We start from the raw sequence: 6,188 nt of genomic DNA on the forward strand, positions 1-6,188 counted from the left end.
GCATGGGGGTATGAACTTGGAAGGTGATATCTAGACTTCTTGTTATTGTAGCTTGGGGGCCACACCCAGTGGTACTCAGTGTTTCTTTCTGGCTCTGCACTCAGGGGTCACTCATGGTGGGCTTGGCGTTCATCTGTGGTGCAACGGATTAAACCCTGACCAACTGCGTGCAAGGCAAGTGTCCTACTTTGCTGTACTATCGCTCTGACCCCTAGACTTGTTTTTAAATTTAAACATTGCTCTAAAAGGCTTCAAATACTTTGAGAGAGAGAGAGAGAGAGAGAGGAGAGAGAGAGAGAGGAGAGAGAGAAAGGGAGGAGAGAGGAGGGAGGGAGACAGGGAAAGAGAGAAGAGGTGGAGGGGAGAGTGTTTTTTGGGACACACCTGGCTGTGCTCAGGATGGATCCTAGTGGTGCTGAGGCGAACATTGTGTGGTACCAGAGAGACCCCTTGTCAGCAGCATGCAGGGCAAGCACCTTAACCCCTGCACCATCTCTCTGGCCCTTTGATCTTTATTCTCTCCCAGAAGCCCAAGTGTGGATGGGAACCCACACTTGGGCTTCGTGCATGCAGGCATGCTCTTCACCTTGGAGCCACATCCTCTGCTCCAAAACACGGATCATTCCAGAACTTTTTTGTTTGTGTTTTATTTTGTGTGTGTGTGTGGCGGGGGGGACACTCTAGGTGATACTTGTAAGGAAAAGTGTGTGTGTGTGTGTGTGTGTGTGTGTGTGTGTGTGTGTGTGGCGGAGGGGGGCTGGGTTCTTATTGTAAGGTGTTCCTGGCTGAGAACCACCTCCCCTGCCTCCCAGGTGGAGAAACAAGAAATGGGAGACCACAGACTGATGGCCAAAATGACCCATTTATTTTCCAAACTAAACAGCCTATATAGACAGTCTGAGGGGATCTGAGGTACAGGATTGCACATGGATGTTATTGATCATTTACAGAGGTAAAGCATTTTGATGGAGGCAATTCTTTCAGGGGGATTAACTCAAGGAAACGTTCTGAGACTATACTGAGAAATTTGCTCAGGGGTAACCAGCATCTATATTGTTTTCCTCTTTCCCTTGCGACTAGTATATATTAAACAATTAAGGGTACTTCTTATTAATATTTACAGTTATTTGGATAAACAGAGTAAGAAAAATAGATTCCAAAACTTAGTTCACTGGGCTCCAGAGACAAGAGGTTAAAAGCCAACAGAGCTTTTATTGTAAATCCCAGACTAAGTCCTAAGAATGGTTTAGCTTTTCCTACCCCATAGGATCCTGACTTTAAGGTTGTATCAAGCTTGTATCAAGACCGTGCTTTATGATTTCTAGACTGTTCCATATTTAAGCCAGGGTAGCTTTGCTGCTTGCCCTAGGTCCATCCAGAGATGCCTTGGTGGGACCTAGCTTTTGGAGGTGTTAGAAACTATGGCAACTAAAACCTGAGTCAAGTAATTATGATGGATACCCAGGAGTAAATATATTTCACAGTCAGTTTACTCCCAAATATTAGGAGCATAGCAATAATGGCCTTTCTGTGCTTAATCGAAGAACATTGTTCTACAGTGAAATATTAAAAGGTTATAGGGGAAAGAGAAAAGCAAATAATTCACTACAGATACAAAGACCAGAGTCACCAGAAGGTTTAACTTTATAAGTAATCAAGCCTGACTTGGGAGATTTAGTAGCTAACAGAAGGGGTTAAAGCACAAAGGAAAGGTTAAAGGGATTAGGGGTGTTGTTAAGAGCACTGTAAGCTTTTCTGTGGGGAGGAAAAGGGCAATTCTCTGATGAAGCCTAAAACACTTAGAGTTAATATCCAACAATACTCAACCAACCAGGCAGCAATTCAGCACATTTGGGATCTCCTGGGCTACAACCCAGCAATGCTGACAAGGCCATGTGGTGCCCCATACTGAATCTGGGTCTGACACAAGTTACTCTGATCTTTGCATCTAATTTCTGTAATCATTGCCCCCTCTTTTTTTTCTGATGTTGGGGCTGAATTCCCGCACCACACATGTGCTCTGCTACTGAGCCACACTCCTAACCCCACAGGAATAGTTTTGTTTTGGGGGGCCACATGCAGTGATACTCAGGGATTACTCCTGGCTCTGTGCTCAGGAATCACTCCTGGTAGAACTTGAGGGACCACATGTTATGCCTGGAATCGAAATTGGCTTGTTTATGTGCAAGACAAGGGTCTACCTGCCATACTATAGCTTTGGCCCCTAAAATTAGTTTTATTTATTGGTTTGGGGGTCACACCCGTGGTACTCAAGGGACCACATGGTTCCAGGAATCAGATAATTTATAGTCTACATGACTACAGTGAAGAATTGAAGTGATACTGTGTGAAGACTGTCAACAGTAAGCCTCGAAGTATGGGGGCTTCTCCTGTCAGACTGTGTATTGTTTGGGTGAGGCAACCAAGATGTTCATTGTATGACTTAACATGTAGTTATATTTTGTTCTCATTTGGTTTCAAGAAAGATTATGTTTAAGACAGTTTCAGGAGGAAATATATGTATGTGCATATATGTATGTTTATGTATATTTAAATATACATAAAATGTGTGAAACAAGAACTTCTGCCCTCTCAGCCATCAGCCTGGGTCAGGGTTCTGTAATTTTCTTGATCATAAAAGAATAGAAGTTCAAAATATTTGTAGTTTTTGCTGAACACTATGGTTATTCCAAGGATAGAAAATGGAAATAAAATATTGCCATGATTAAGAAAGTTTATTAAAAATGGAGATTTCTTTTTTAAAAATTTTTATTAATAAAACACCATGAGGTATAGTTGTAGACTTACAAGTTTTTGTGCTTGGGCTTCAATTATACAATGATCAAGTACCCATCCCTCCACCAGTGCCCATTTTCTACCACTACGGATCTCAGTATCCCTCCCACCCCCCCATTCCCCCTTTCCCACCCTACTTCTGTGGCTGGACATTCCCTTTTGTTCCCTCTCTCTCTCTCTCTCCTTTTGGGTGTTGCGGTTTGCAAAAGAGGCATTGAGTGGCAATCATGTTCGGTCTACAGTCTACTTTCAGCATGTTTCTTCCATCCTGGGAGGATCCTCCCAACACCCTTTATTTGGTGCTCCCTTCTCTATCTGAGCTGCCTTTTCCCCTTGCATGTGTGGTAGGCCTCCAAGCCATGGAGTAAACCTCCTGGTACTTATCTCGGCTATTCTTGGGTGTTAGTCTCCTATTTTCTTTCTTTTTTTTATCTTTATTTTTTTAGTATATTCTTTCTTTATTTTTATTTTTTTTATTAGTGAAACACCATGAGGTACAGTTGTAGACTTACAAATTTTTGTGCTTGAGTTTCAGTTATACAATGATCAAGTACCCATCCCTCCATCAGTGCCCATTTTCCACCACAACGGGTCCCAGTATCCCTCCCACCCCCCATATCCTCCATCCCACCCTGCTTCTGTGGCAGGGCATTCCCTTTTGTTTTCTCTGTCTCTCTCTGTCTCTCTCTGTCTCTCTCTGTCTCTCTCTGTCTCTCTGTCTCTCTGTCTCTCTCTCTGTCTCTCTCTCTCTCTCATTTTGGGTATTGTGGTTTGCAAAAGGGGCATTGAGTGGCAATCATGTTTGGTCTATAGTCTACTTTCAGCATACTTCTCCCATCCTGGGAGGATCCTCCCAACACCCTTTACTTGGTGCTCCCTTCTCTATTTGAGCTCCCTTTCCCCCTAGCATGTGTGGCTGGCCTCCAAGCCATGGAGCAAAATTCCTGGTACTAATCTCGGCCACTCTTGGGTGTTAGTCTCCTATTTTGTTACTTTATGTTTCCCAGATGAATGGAATCTTTCTATGTCTATCCCGCTCTTTCTGACTCATTTCACTTAACATGATACTTTCCATATAGTACCACTTGGATGTAAATTTCATGACTTCAGCTTTTCTAACGGCAGAGTCTGGCAAACTCCCTGTGGCGTCCCAATATGCCAAATACCAGTAACAATGATGGGTGTCATTCTCCTAACCCTGTAAGAGCCTTGAATATGGCACTTTTTAAAAAATCTCAGGACTAGGACGAAGGAGACGTTACTTGGGCCTGCTCGAGGCAATCGACAAACAACAAGATGATCGTGATCATCTTTTCTAACAGCTAAATAGTACTAAAAATGGAAATTTCACACTGGCCAGAGACTTATAAATAAATCTCAAAAGAGATAAAAATTTATTTAAGGCAATACTACCGAAAGCATTGTATAAATTCAATGCAATCCCTATAAGGATACCCATGACATTCTTCAAAGAAATGGAGCAAACACTCTTGAAATTTATATGGAACAATAAGCCCCCACGAATAGCTAAAGCAATTCTTGGGAAAAAGAAAATGGGAGGAATCAACCTCCCGAACTTCAAACTGTACTACAAAGCAGTAATAATTAAAACAGCATGGTACTGGAACAAAGGCAGAACTGCAGACCAATGGAACAGGGTTGAATACACTGACATCTCTCCTCAATCATATGCTCATCTAATCTTTGATAAAGGTGCAAGTAATGTGAAGTGGAGTAAGGAAAGCCTCTTTAATAAATTGTGTTGGCATCACTGGACGGCTACATGCAAAAAAATAGGCTCAGAACTCTGCCTAACACCATGTACAAAAGTAAGATCAAAATGGATTAAAGACCTCAACATCAGACCAGAAACCATAAGGTACATTGAAGATAAAGTTGGCAAAACCCTCCATGACATTGAAGCTAATGGTATCTTCAAAGATGCCACGCCACTGGCCGAGCAAGTGAAAACAGAGATAGATAAATGGGACTATCTTAAACTAAGAAGCTTCTGCACCTCCAAAGAAACAGTGACCAAAATACAAAGACAGTCTACAGAATGGGAAAGGATATTCACCGAATACACATCTGACAAGGGGTTGATATCCAGGATATACAAAATACTGGTTAAACTCCACAAGAAGAAAACATCCAACCCCATCCAAAAATGGGGCAATGAAATGAACAGAAACTTTCTCAAAGAAGAAATCCGAATGGCAAAAAAGCACATGAGAAAATGCTCTACATCATTAATCATCAGGGAGATGCAGATCAAAACCACAATGAGATACCATCTCACACCTCAGAGACTGGCCCACATTCAAAAGAACAAAAGCAACCGATGCTGGCGTGGATGTGGCGAGAAAGGGACACTCCTTCACTGTTGGTGGGAATGTCCACTGGTTCAGCCCTTCTGGAAAACAGTATGGACGATTCTCAAAAAATTAGAAATTGAGCTCCCATTTGACCCAGCAATACCACTCCTGGGTATATATCCCAGAGAGGCAAAAATGTATAGTCGAAGTGACATCTGCACTTGTTTGTTCATTGCAGCACTCTTTACAATAGCCAGAAACTGGAAGAAACCTGAATGCCCAAGAACAGATGACTGGTTAAAGAAACTTTGGTACATCTACACAATGGAGTACTATGTAGCTCTTAGAAAAGATGAAGTCATGAAATTTACATACAAGTGGTACAATATGGAAAGTATCATGCTAAGCGAAATGAGTCAGAAAGAGAGGGATAGACATAGAAAGATTGCATTCATCTGGGGGATATAAAGTAACAAAGTATGAGATTAATACCCAAGAATAGCTGAGATCAGCACCAGGAGGATTACTCCATAACTTAGAGGCCAGCCGGGTATCCTAGAGGAAAGGGCTGTTCAGATAGAGAAGGGAGCACCAAATAAAGGATGTTTGGAGGATCCTCCCAGGAGGGGAGATGCATGTCGAAAGTAGACTATGGACTGAACATGTTTGCCACTCAATGCCTCTTTTGCAGACCACAACACCCAAAAGGAGAGAGAGAACACAGGGGATTACCCTGCCACAGAGACAGGGGGGATGGGGGGATGGGGGTGGGAGGGATATTATCCATGGTGGTGGAAAATGGGCACTGGTGGAGGGATGGGTATCTGATCATTGTATAATTGAAACCAAAGCACAAAAAATTGTAAATCTACAACTTTAAAAAAAATAAAATAAAGGGAAAAAAATTTATTTAAAAGTGCTTTTTTTCCTATTTTGTGTTCTATTTCCATACCAAATTTATTTAAATTCAGAGCACTTAAGCCACATTAAATTATGTATTTGTTTAAAATAAATAAACAAAAATGGAGATTTCAAATGTTATTGTGCCACTTAAGCAAATCCTTGAATGCCAAGTTG

This window comes from Sorex fumeus, unplaced genomic scaffold, assembly GCF_029834395.1.
Source record: "Sorex fumeus unplaced genomic scaffold, SorFum_2.1 ptg000095l, whole genome shotgun sequence".
NCBI classification, from domain to species: Eukaryota; Metazoa; Chordata; class Mammalia; order Eulipotyphla; family Soricidae; genus Sorex; species Sorex fumeus.